A 9,358-nucleotide genomic window follows, 5' to 3' on the forward strand; every position below is an offset into this window, starting at 1 on the left:
GATTACATAAAATGTAAACCGGAATCCTGCCTAATAGGCTTATTACCAAAAGAAATGGAGAAATCAGATAAGACGATTTGTCACTATACTTTTGCGGCTGCAAGAATAATAGCTAAAACCAGGAGGGGAGAAACTAGGCTCCTTTTAAAGGATTGGAGAGATAAACTATTATATTTTGTACAAATGGCCGAATTAACCAATAGTATACATGGAAATGATGCAGAAGAGTTTAATACATATTGGCATAAGGCCTTTGTACACTGGGCTAACACGGCAAAGACTGATTTTACAAAGATTGTGAAAGAGTTGTAAATATAAATATAGTAATAAAGAACAACCAAATATAGAGGGTAGCCATGTTAGTCTGTCTGAAGTAGTAGAAAAGGGCAAGAGTCCAGTAGCACCTTAAAGACGAACAAGAATATTTTCTGGTAGGGTATGAGTTTTTAAAGGAATTTCAAAGGGAGATTGGAAAGAGAAACTGCTGAATTACAGCTGATATTCAAACTAAAGTCAATGCATTTACCTGGGCTGAATGAAGACCTTGCATTCATGGCTCATTACCAATGCTGATTTCTCCACACCCATCTCTCCCCTGGACATCACAGACTCTTCTGCATACCACACCTAAGCCCATCACGCCTGCTATTCTCATTTACATACTGTTAATATTTACATACGAATGCGTCTCTGAATTCACTCTCCTCTACTTAAAGACAGATGGATTCACTTTCTAAGCTGTATCTGAAGAAGTGAGCTGTGGCTCACGAAAGCTCACACCCTGCCAGAAAATATTTTTGTTAGTCTTTAAGATGCTACTGGACTCTGGCCCTTTTCTACAAATATAGAGGGGATGACATAAAGGTAAGAGGTACCTCTCCAGAAGTCACAAAGGGGGGTGGGTGAGCACATATCACATGGGAGGGAAGGGGATTTCTTTTTTTTTCACTTTTAATGGTATAATTTCTTTCTGCAATCTCTTTTTGTGGTTAAAAATGTTTTTTCTTTTTTCTGTCAATAAAAATTCTATTAAAGAAAAGGGGAGAGGCTAAGGGGGCTTTCGGGAAAGGGAAAGAGGAAATGGGGAGGAGGGGGCAATGAGAGGCTTCCCCCCAGTCCTTGTGGGTTCCCATTTGGTAGATCTAGATTTTTGCCCTACAAGAAAGCAAAGCGAGGCAGAGATCCTTCAGTTTGCGGCTGGTTTGAGAAGCCCGAGGCTGACTTTTGAGATCTTGGTGGCTCATTAAGAAGGGGGTTTGGACTGTCCCAGGCGTCTGTGACCCCAAGAGGAGAGGCAGGTTTCCAGCCAGGAGAGATCCTGCACCACTGAAGGCCACCCAAGGGGGCCCAGCTGCCGAAGGGGAGAAGGGAGCCTTTCAAAGAAAAAACAACCCTGCTCTTCCGGAACAGCAAGAAGAAACCCCTGCAGGCCTTTAGGGACCCCCGCCTGCCCCACCACCAAGCCAGGCGGATGGGCGAGACCACCCCCCAATGCCAAAAGGGAGGCGACATTTTTGGGCTGGAGTTTGCAGGCGGCAGAAGCCAAGAGCCGCCCGTGCAGAGAGTTGCAGGGAGGAGCTCAGCTCAGGGCCTCCGGGGAAGAGCAGCTCTGGCAGACAGCAACCGGGGGGGGGGGAAAGGGGCATTTTGCAAAAATGGAGTCCATTAAGGCGAGGGGGGAGGGTCTTCTTGCTGCGCTTTGGGGGCCCCGGGGGATGAACCCTGCAGGATCCCCTTCGCCAGACCCCCCCGTGCAGCTCCCCCTCCTCCTCCTCGCTGGGGACCAGGGAGGCGCTTTTTGCCCCCTTCCCGGGCTCACCTGCCGCTCCCAACCCTCCGGCGGGCCTCGTCCCCTCCTCGCCGGAAGGAAGAGCGCCGGAAGGAGGCCGCGCGGGCTTCCTTCCTTCCTTCCTTCCTTCCTTCCCCTCGGGGGAGGCCGCTCTAGGAGTTCGCACTCGCCCTCCTTAACCCCTGGCCTGACTCCCTGCCCTGGGCCACAAAGGAAGGGACCCCCTCCTGCCTTCGCCCGGCCGGAGGCGGCGTCGTTGGGCCCAGCGGGCCTCGCTCCGGTTTAAGGGCAGAGGGCGGGGAAGACCGGATCCCACCGCCCCCTTTCTCTCCCACCCGGCCCTCCTGAGAATGCGATGAGACAGTTTGGAATAATTACAAAAAAAAAACAAGAATAAGTCATTCACCGCCATCAATTATGTCCCCAACAGAAGCATACTTAGACGATGCTGTACCAAACGCCCTCCTGAGCATGCGATGAGCGCTCCCCCTCCTTCACTGACCTCGGGGCTCTCGACTAGATGACCTCCGAGGTCCCTCCCAAATCTCTGTTTCATGCCCCGGCCTCGACCGAACAAGCAACACTGTACGTTACACGCTTGGCTTAGCTGCTTCAAACGTCTTGCTTTTCCTTTGAATGCCTTGAAGCGGGGCCAGTGCCTTTCGAGTGACAAAGTTCTTGGAATTGACCCCTTCTTCCTGAGAAGTGGTCTGTTACCTTATTCAGTTAGTCACCTACTAAGCAGGACTCCACAACTTTACCTTCTTAAAAAAGCAAGTCTTTTTATTGATATACCTCAATGTAATTATGTATATATATATATATGTGTGTGTATATGCAACTATTACAAAGTCTTAATGTTCAGTAACAATGTATACAGTAAAGAAAGCAAGTTCTACATACTATTCAGTTTTAAAATCCAATACTTAAAATATAAAGCAGTCTGATTTAGTTCAAAGTATCTAATTCACATTCTATTTAGATTAATATATATATATATAAAGCCATACATACCAATACCATCTTCTGAGACCCTCTGAGAGAGAGGTCTAGCCTTTCTGTGCCTGTATGTATACTGTTTCAATCCCCTCTAATGAGGTTGTCAGTGATAATCACAAAAGTCTCATTTCTACTGCACATGCTCAGTGGCTTCCCCCTCCATGACCAAATATGGACCTCCTCCTCTATCAGGATCTCCTGTTATACTATCTACAACTAGTTTTATCGTTTTACCATCATTTCATCTATAGCAAAATCCGGTGAGATTGAACCCATTCATTTATCAATAGCATCACGTTTTCATGTTTAAATCAGCATCTCAATCAGCATATTTCTAGATGACCCTTTGCTGCACTCATATGGAGTACTAATTGGATAATTACACACTCATCGCCATGAAAATATAGTACTCAAACACCTGTTCTTTGAACTCGGTTCAATGCTGAGAATAAGTTTCTCATTGCCTAAGCTGGAAAAGGTCACAGAATGAGAAGAAAAATACTGCTGCACATCTGTGCTGACAGTATTTTGGGACAAGCTGGCAAAAATGAATTTTACTAACATAGTGAATAAGTTCTAATACAATTTTTGTAGTTTTAATTATTGTTAAAATATTGTATTAATAAACTGCTTAGACACTTCTCCGGAAGTCCTACACAGTGGTGGGGGTGGGTGGGAATGAAAATAGTAATAGTAGAACAAACAAATGTAATAAGATGGCGAAGAATGTATTCTGGATTTTCTTATTTTATCTACATGTAATTCTTATTACGTAATTTTCTATATTTTTGTTTTTTGTATTCATTTTTTTATTTGAAAAATATAATAAAAATTATAAAAAAGGAAATGGAAGCCTCTGCTGTTTTGTTTGTTCATATGTGTAGCTAGATTTTATAGTGAATAATTCGACATATGTACAACACCAATATCATAGTACATGTGTTCTAATATGTCAAAGCCTGTAACAATCTGTGTTGCTGTGTCCTTTCCCCTGCATTTTGTTTTGTCTTTCTCCCCCACCCCTTTTTGAACCCAACCACCCTTTCCGGGTTTTTTGCCCCTCTTTTTACTTTGGAACGCCCTCCCTAGGGAGAGTCAACTGCCTCCCTCCCGAACATCAACATGTTCCCCTGGGGGCACCCCAAACTGCCCGTGTGTCTGGAAAGCTATCCAGGAGAACACTGTGGAGTTCTGCCCTGAAGCTCAGCAGCCAAACGTCAACATGTTTCCCAAACTCAGGGAACAACAATTTTTCATAGGGAACAGAGTGATAAAACACCCACATTGCCAGCAAAGCAGAGATTAGTTTCATGCAAGAAGATGACCATATGCCCTGCTGCCAGAGAAGGACAAAATGGACTGCAATTTGGATGGACTGAGATAGGCAATAAACTAGTGAGACGTGTGCTCTAACGTGATTAGATAAATGGGTGCCACGGCATCACGAGGGCCTCACTTCCCAAACTCAGGATTGGGCAAGGGAATCCTGCCCAGCTAGGAGAGCAAGGGTTAAAAGATCTGGTTCCCTCCTTCCCAGCCTAAATGGAAGTTCTGCCAGTGTAACACTGCGAGCAAGTCCCACGAGGCACATACAGAACAGGGGAACAACTGCCCTGTTTTGTGTCTCAGAGAGCCTTGCAGAGATGAACACAGGAGAGGATTCTGGGACAGCGACCACCACAAATGCTTCCAAGGAAACCTTTTTGGGAAATGTCAGGGAGTGCCAACAGGAGGACAGCAATTAAGCCGTGCCAGGCTAAAAGACAAAGATGCCTGTGATTTATTAAAATTGTGCAAGAATATTTCTAAAAACAGTGAACAGTAAAGCTTAAAATAACAAAGGCGAAATCAAAAGTACTAACAACACAGTAATAACATTCGTTCTGATTACCAAATGTTACCTTTCCAGCTGCAGTCCTCCAGCATTCAAAGAGGGTAATCGCACCCAATCCGGGAAACGTATGGGAAATACCTTAAAAGCGATGGTGTTGGATGCAAATTCCTATTCCCCCCCACCCTCCGGCCCTTTTTGCTTTCACTCCCGTTTCTAACGTCTCTGAAACATTTGCTTTCAAAGCGCACTTCCCAGAAATAGTGCACACAAAAGAAAAGGGTGTGTGAAGGGAGCACCAGGTAATCGTGACATTGCTTCTGTTCCCCCACCTCCCCCGGTTTTTTGGAGCGCATGCATGGAATCGTTCGTGCATCAGGGCGATAGGACGATGGGCTGATGTGTCCCGACACTTGTTTCTCGCGCACGCAAATGTTCACATGGGAGGTTTTGCCTTGGATTTGCCGCTCTCTAGATGCACATTTTCCCCAGCCATATTCTCAAAACTCAAAAATAAGCCCCCGTGCAGTTTCAAGAAATCTGATGGGTAAAATGTGCATCTAGAGAGAGGCAAATCCAAGTGACTGGAAAGATGGGGGGAAACAAGTGCTCGATCTGCAGCCTAGCCATTTAAAATCAAGAGCTTATGAGAAATGGTGCTTGGGTGGGATTGTATGCCACCTCTCCTTGCCTCACAGTTGTAGGTCAAGGCGAGGCGGCACATGTACCCACCCCAGCAGCATTGCTCATAAGCATCTATAAGTGGCCATAATGTGGATTGCAGGGCTCCCTCCCCCTCCCTTGGAGTTCCCAAGTTGTGTGTTTTTGTTAAGTGCCGTCAAGTCGCTTCCGACTCATGGAGACCCTATGAATGAAAGTCCTCCAAAATGTCCTCTCTTTGACAGCCTTGCTCAGATCTTGCAAATTGAAGGCTGTGGCTTCCTTTATTGAGTCAATCCATCTCTTGTTGGGTCTTCCTCTTTTCCTGCTGCCCTCAACTTTTCCTAGCATGACTCTCTTTTCAAGTGACTCTTGTTGTCTCATGACTTGACCAAAATACAATAGCCTCAGTTTAGTCATTTTAGCTTCTAGGGTCAGTTCAGGCTTGATTAGATCTATGACCCACTGATTGGTTTTTTTTTTTTTTTTTGGCAGTCCACAGAATCCGTAACACTCTCCTCCAACACCACAATTCAAAGGAATCTATTTTCTTCCTATCAGCTTTCTTCACTGTCCAGCTTTCACACCCATACATAGTAATAGGGAATACGATGGCATGAATTAATCTAGTCTTGGTGGCCAGTGACACATCCTTACACTTCAAATATTTTCTAGCTCCTTCATGGCTGCCCTTCCCAATCTCAATCTCCTTCTGATTTCTTGGCTGCAGTCTCCCTTTTGGTTGATGGTGGAGCCAAGGAATAGAAAGTCTTGAACAATTTCAATGTCCAAAGTTGGATGGGGGGAAAAACCCTCCTGCCTTAGGGTGTAGCCAGGCAGCATTTCGCGCGCCTGCCTCCCCCCACCCCATTTAGGGTTCCAGCCACTCGCCCAAGTACAAGGCATAATAGCCACCCAGGACCTCCATAAACCCACGTGCAGATGTTCCACTCCCCTCTTGGAACCACATCCAGGGCACCACTTAAGGCGAGAAGTTTCAGGTTTCATTGATCCAACAAGAAGTCATGGCATGTCCCTCCCCACTTTCCTGGAAAATACATTCAGCTTCCATGTCCCATAGCAACGTCTCAACGATCAAGCCTCCCTTTGTCCCAACGGTAGGAAAAGCAGATGGTTAAAAGAAAAAGGAGGACGGAAGCCAAACCGCCAACAGAAAAAAGAGAGGAATGACCACAAGAGTGACCAGGTGACCTGAGGTGGAGGTGGAGGAGGTGTGACCAGGAGGGGAGGAGTCAGAGGGCAGCTGGGAAAGTGGGCGTGTGCAGAGAGAAGGGTCCCCAACGTGTCTTGGAGTTATCGCACCCAAGGGCAGTACGTTATAGGAAAGGAGTAAGTTTTTACATCATCATAAAACTGTTTTCGGATATTACAGGCATTATATGCTCCCAAGGAGCCCCGTGGCGCAGAGTGGTAAAGCTGCAGTACTGCAGTCGAAGCTCTGCTCACGACCTGAGTTCGATCCTGACGGAAGTCAGTTTCAGGTAGCCGGCTCAAGGTTGACTCAGCCTTCCATCCTTCCGAGGTAGGTAAAATGAGTACCCAGCTTGCTGGGGGTAAAGGGAAGATGACTGGGGAAGGCACTGGCAAACCACCCCATAAACAAAGTCTGCCTAGAAAACGTCGGGATGTGACGTCACCCCATGGGTCAGGAATGACCCGGTGCTTGCACAGGGGACCTTTACCTTTTATATGCTCCCCAACTGGTTTCATGACCAAAACAGGAAAATGAGGTGTGGGGTGGGTGGGGAGAAATGTTACGTATTATAAAGGGTTGTGAAACGTTTGCCAGGATGGGTGTGATAAGCCTCAAAGTCTACTCTTTCCAAGCATCGGCATGGACAGACAGCAAGTCTGACCCATAAAGAAGGCACGGAAGTAGACTGAAAATGCTAAACTTTTACGGCCAAGGATCTGAGTTGGCCTGAGTTCATTGGATCAATCAAATCCATCGCTGGTGATGTCAGTTAACTACGTGACCACATTACTAGCCAGATGACCCAAGAAGGGTCAGAGTGAGATAAAGGGGAGGGGCTTATTTGCAGGCTAAGCCCTCCCACTTCTCAAAGGTGCCAAGGCTCATGATTTCATCTTGGCTAATTGGATGGGATGTGGCTCCACAGTTCTCAGCCTTGGGAAACTAGAAGGGAGTCGGGATAAATAAAAGCATAGTTCTCCCAGCACCTAGACACTTATCACATTTGCAAAAGGTCACAGCTTGCTGGATCTCAAGCAACAACTTTGACTGTTCTATTACAGGTTTGAAACAAAAACCAATGTATGAGAGAACAAGAAATTGCAGTAAGGGACTTCCTGTTTATGACAGGAAGGAGAGTTACATGAACAAATGAAGCTGCCTTATACTGAATCAGACCCATGGTCCATCAAAGTCAGTATGTCTACTCAGACCGGCATCGGCTCTCCAGGGTCGCAGGTAGAGGTCTTTCACATCACCTTCTTGCCTAGTCTCTTCAACTGGAGATGCTGGGAATTGAACCTGGGACTTTCTGCATGCCAAGCAGATGCTCTACCACTGAGCCACAGCCCCTCCCCTGAACCTGGAGGGCAGGTTAAAGGAAAGACATTAGCTGGCTACAACATTTTTCTACAGGCATTTTTTTTTAAAGTAGCAGATGACTGTCTCTTTGAGACGGTGAGGGAAGGTGCCCTGAGTCAGTGATTGATTTATAATACATACTAAGGATTGGTTGCTGTGATTTTAGAGAGCAGGATGGGCAAGGATCCAGGGCACACATTCCTAACAAATGGGGAAATCAGATTATGATTCCAGGTGACCAACAGAAGCCTGGAGATGATCACCCATGGAAGTAAAAGGTGGAACAGGAAGGTTTAAATAAAATGGAGGAGAGGAGACCAGCATGAGATGCTTTAGGTCCCCACTGAGGAAAAATGCAGAGCTAGGTATGTTTAGCCTGATGAGAAGAAGACTGAGAGGGGATATGATAACTATCTTGAAGTATTTGAAGGGCAGTCATATGGAGGATGATGCCAAGTTGTTTTCTGTTGCTCCAGAAGGTCGGACCAGAACCAATGAGTTGAAATTAAATCAATGAGTTTTCATCTAGACGTTAGGAAGAATTCTCTAACAGTTAGAGGGTTCCTCAGTGGAACAGGCTTCCTCGGGAGGTGGTATGCTATCCTTCCCTGAAGGTTTTTAAAAAGAGGTTAGATGGCCATCTGTCAGCAATGCCGATTCTATGACCTTGGGCAGATCATGAGAGGGAGGGCATTTATATGGTTTCTCGCCAGAATGGATTTGTCGATCAGTAGCTAGATTTCCTCTCTGAGCAAAGCTCTTTCCACACTCCAAGCATTTATGTGGTTTCTCCCGTGTGGATATGTTTTTTTTAATAACATTTTTATTATTTTTCTATAATGATCAAACAGAATATTCAACAATCAATATAAGTGAACATCAAAGTATAAATTCTAATTAATAATTGTTGAAAATACATCCATATATAGATAATAAAAAATAAAATATAGGGACTTCCCCTACACCTCCCTCAATTTTATGATTTATTTGTTATCTCCTTTGTATTAAAATTCTAATCCTAATATTATAACAAACATTTATCAGTATTTACTATTTCATTTACCAAAAAAAATAATAAAAAATAGAAAACAGAAAAGAAAAGGAACAAATATATAAAAATAAAAATAAAAGTGGATTAAGATAATATGTAATGTTTTTAACCTCCTTTAGAAATGAATATTCTAATTTCTCCGTTTCTCCCAAATAGCTAACAATTGTAAATTATATTAGTGTCAGTAATTGTTCTGTTTTTATCAAAGCCAAACCGTTTATTCAGACCTTTTTAGTTAACCCCCCCCCAAAAAAAACTAAGCCCTTTGACCCAGTCTCTTTATCTTAAATTTCCACCATCTTCCTTTCTTTCCCAAAAGCTTTAAAAAATGAAGGGCATCCATGGAAGTTCCCTCTGTGAAAATTGATGTAAGATAGTAAATCTGGAACAACTTTTCTTCCATCCCCAAGGCAAAGAGAGAGATTCCGGTGTTTCCAGCTGTTTGCCCTTTTG

The sequence above is a fragment of the Euleptes europaea genome, chromosome 1, assembly GCF_029931775.1.
Source record: "Euleptes europaea isolate rEulEur1 chromosome 1, rEulEur1.hap1, whole genome shotgun sequence".
NCBI classification, from domain to species: domain Eukaryota; kingdom Metazoa; phylum Chordata; class Lepidosauria; order Squamata; family Sphaerodactylidae; genus Euleptes; species Euleptes europaea.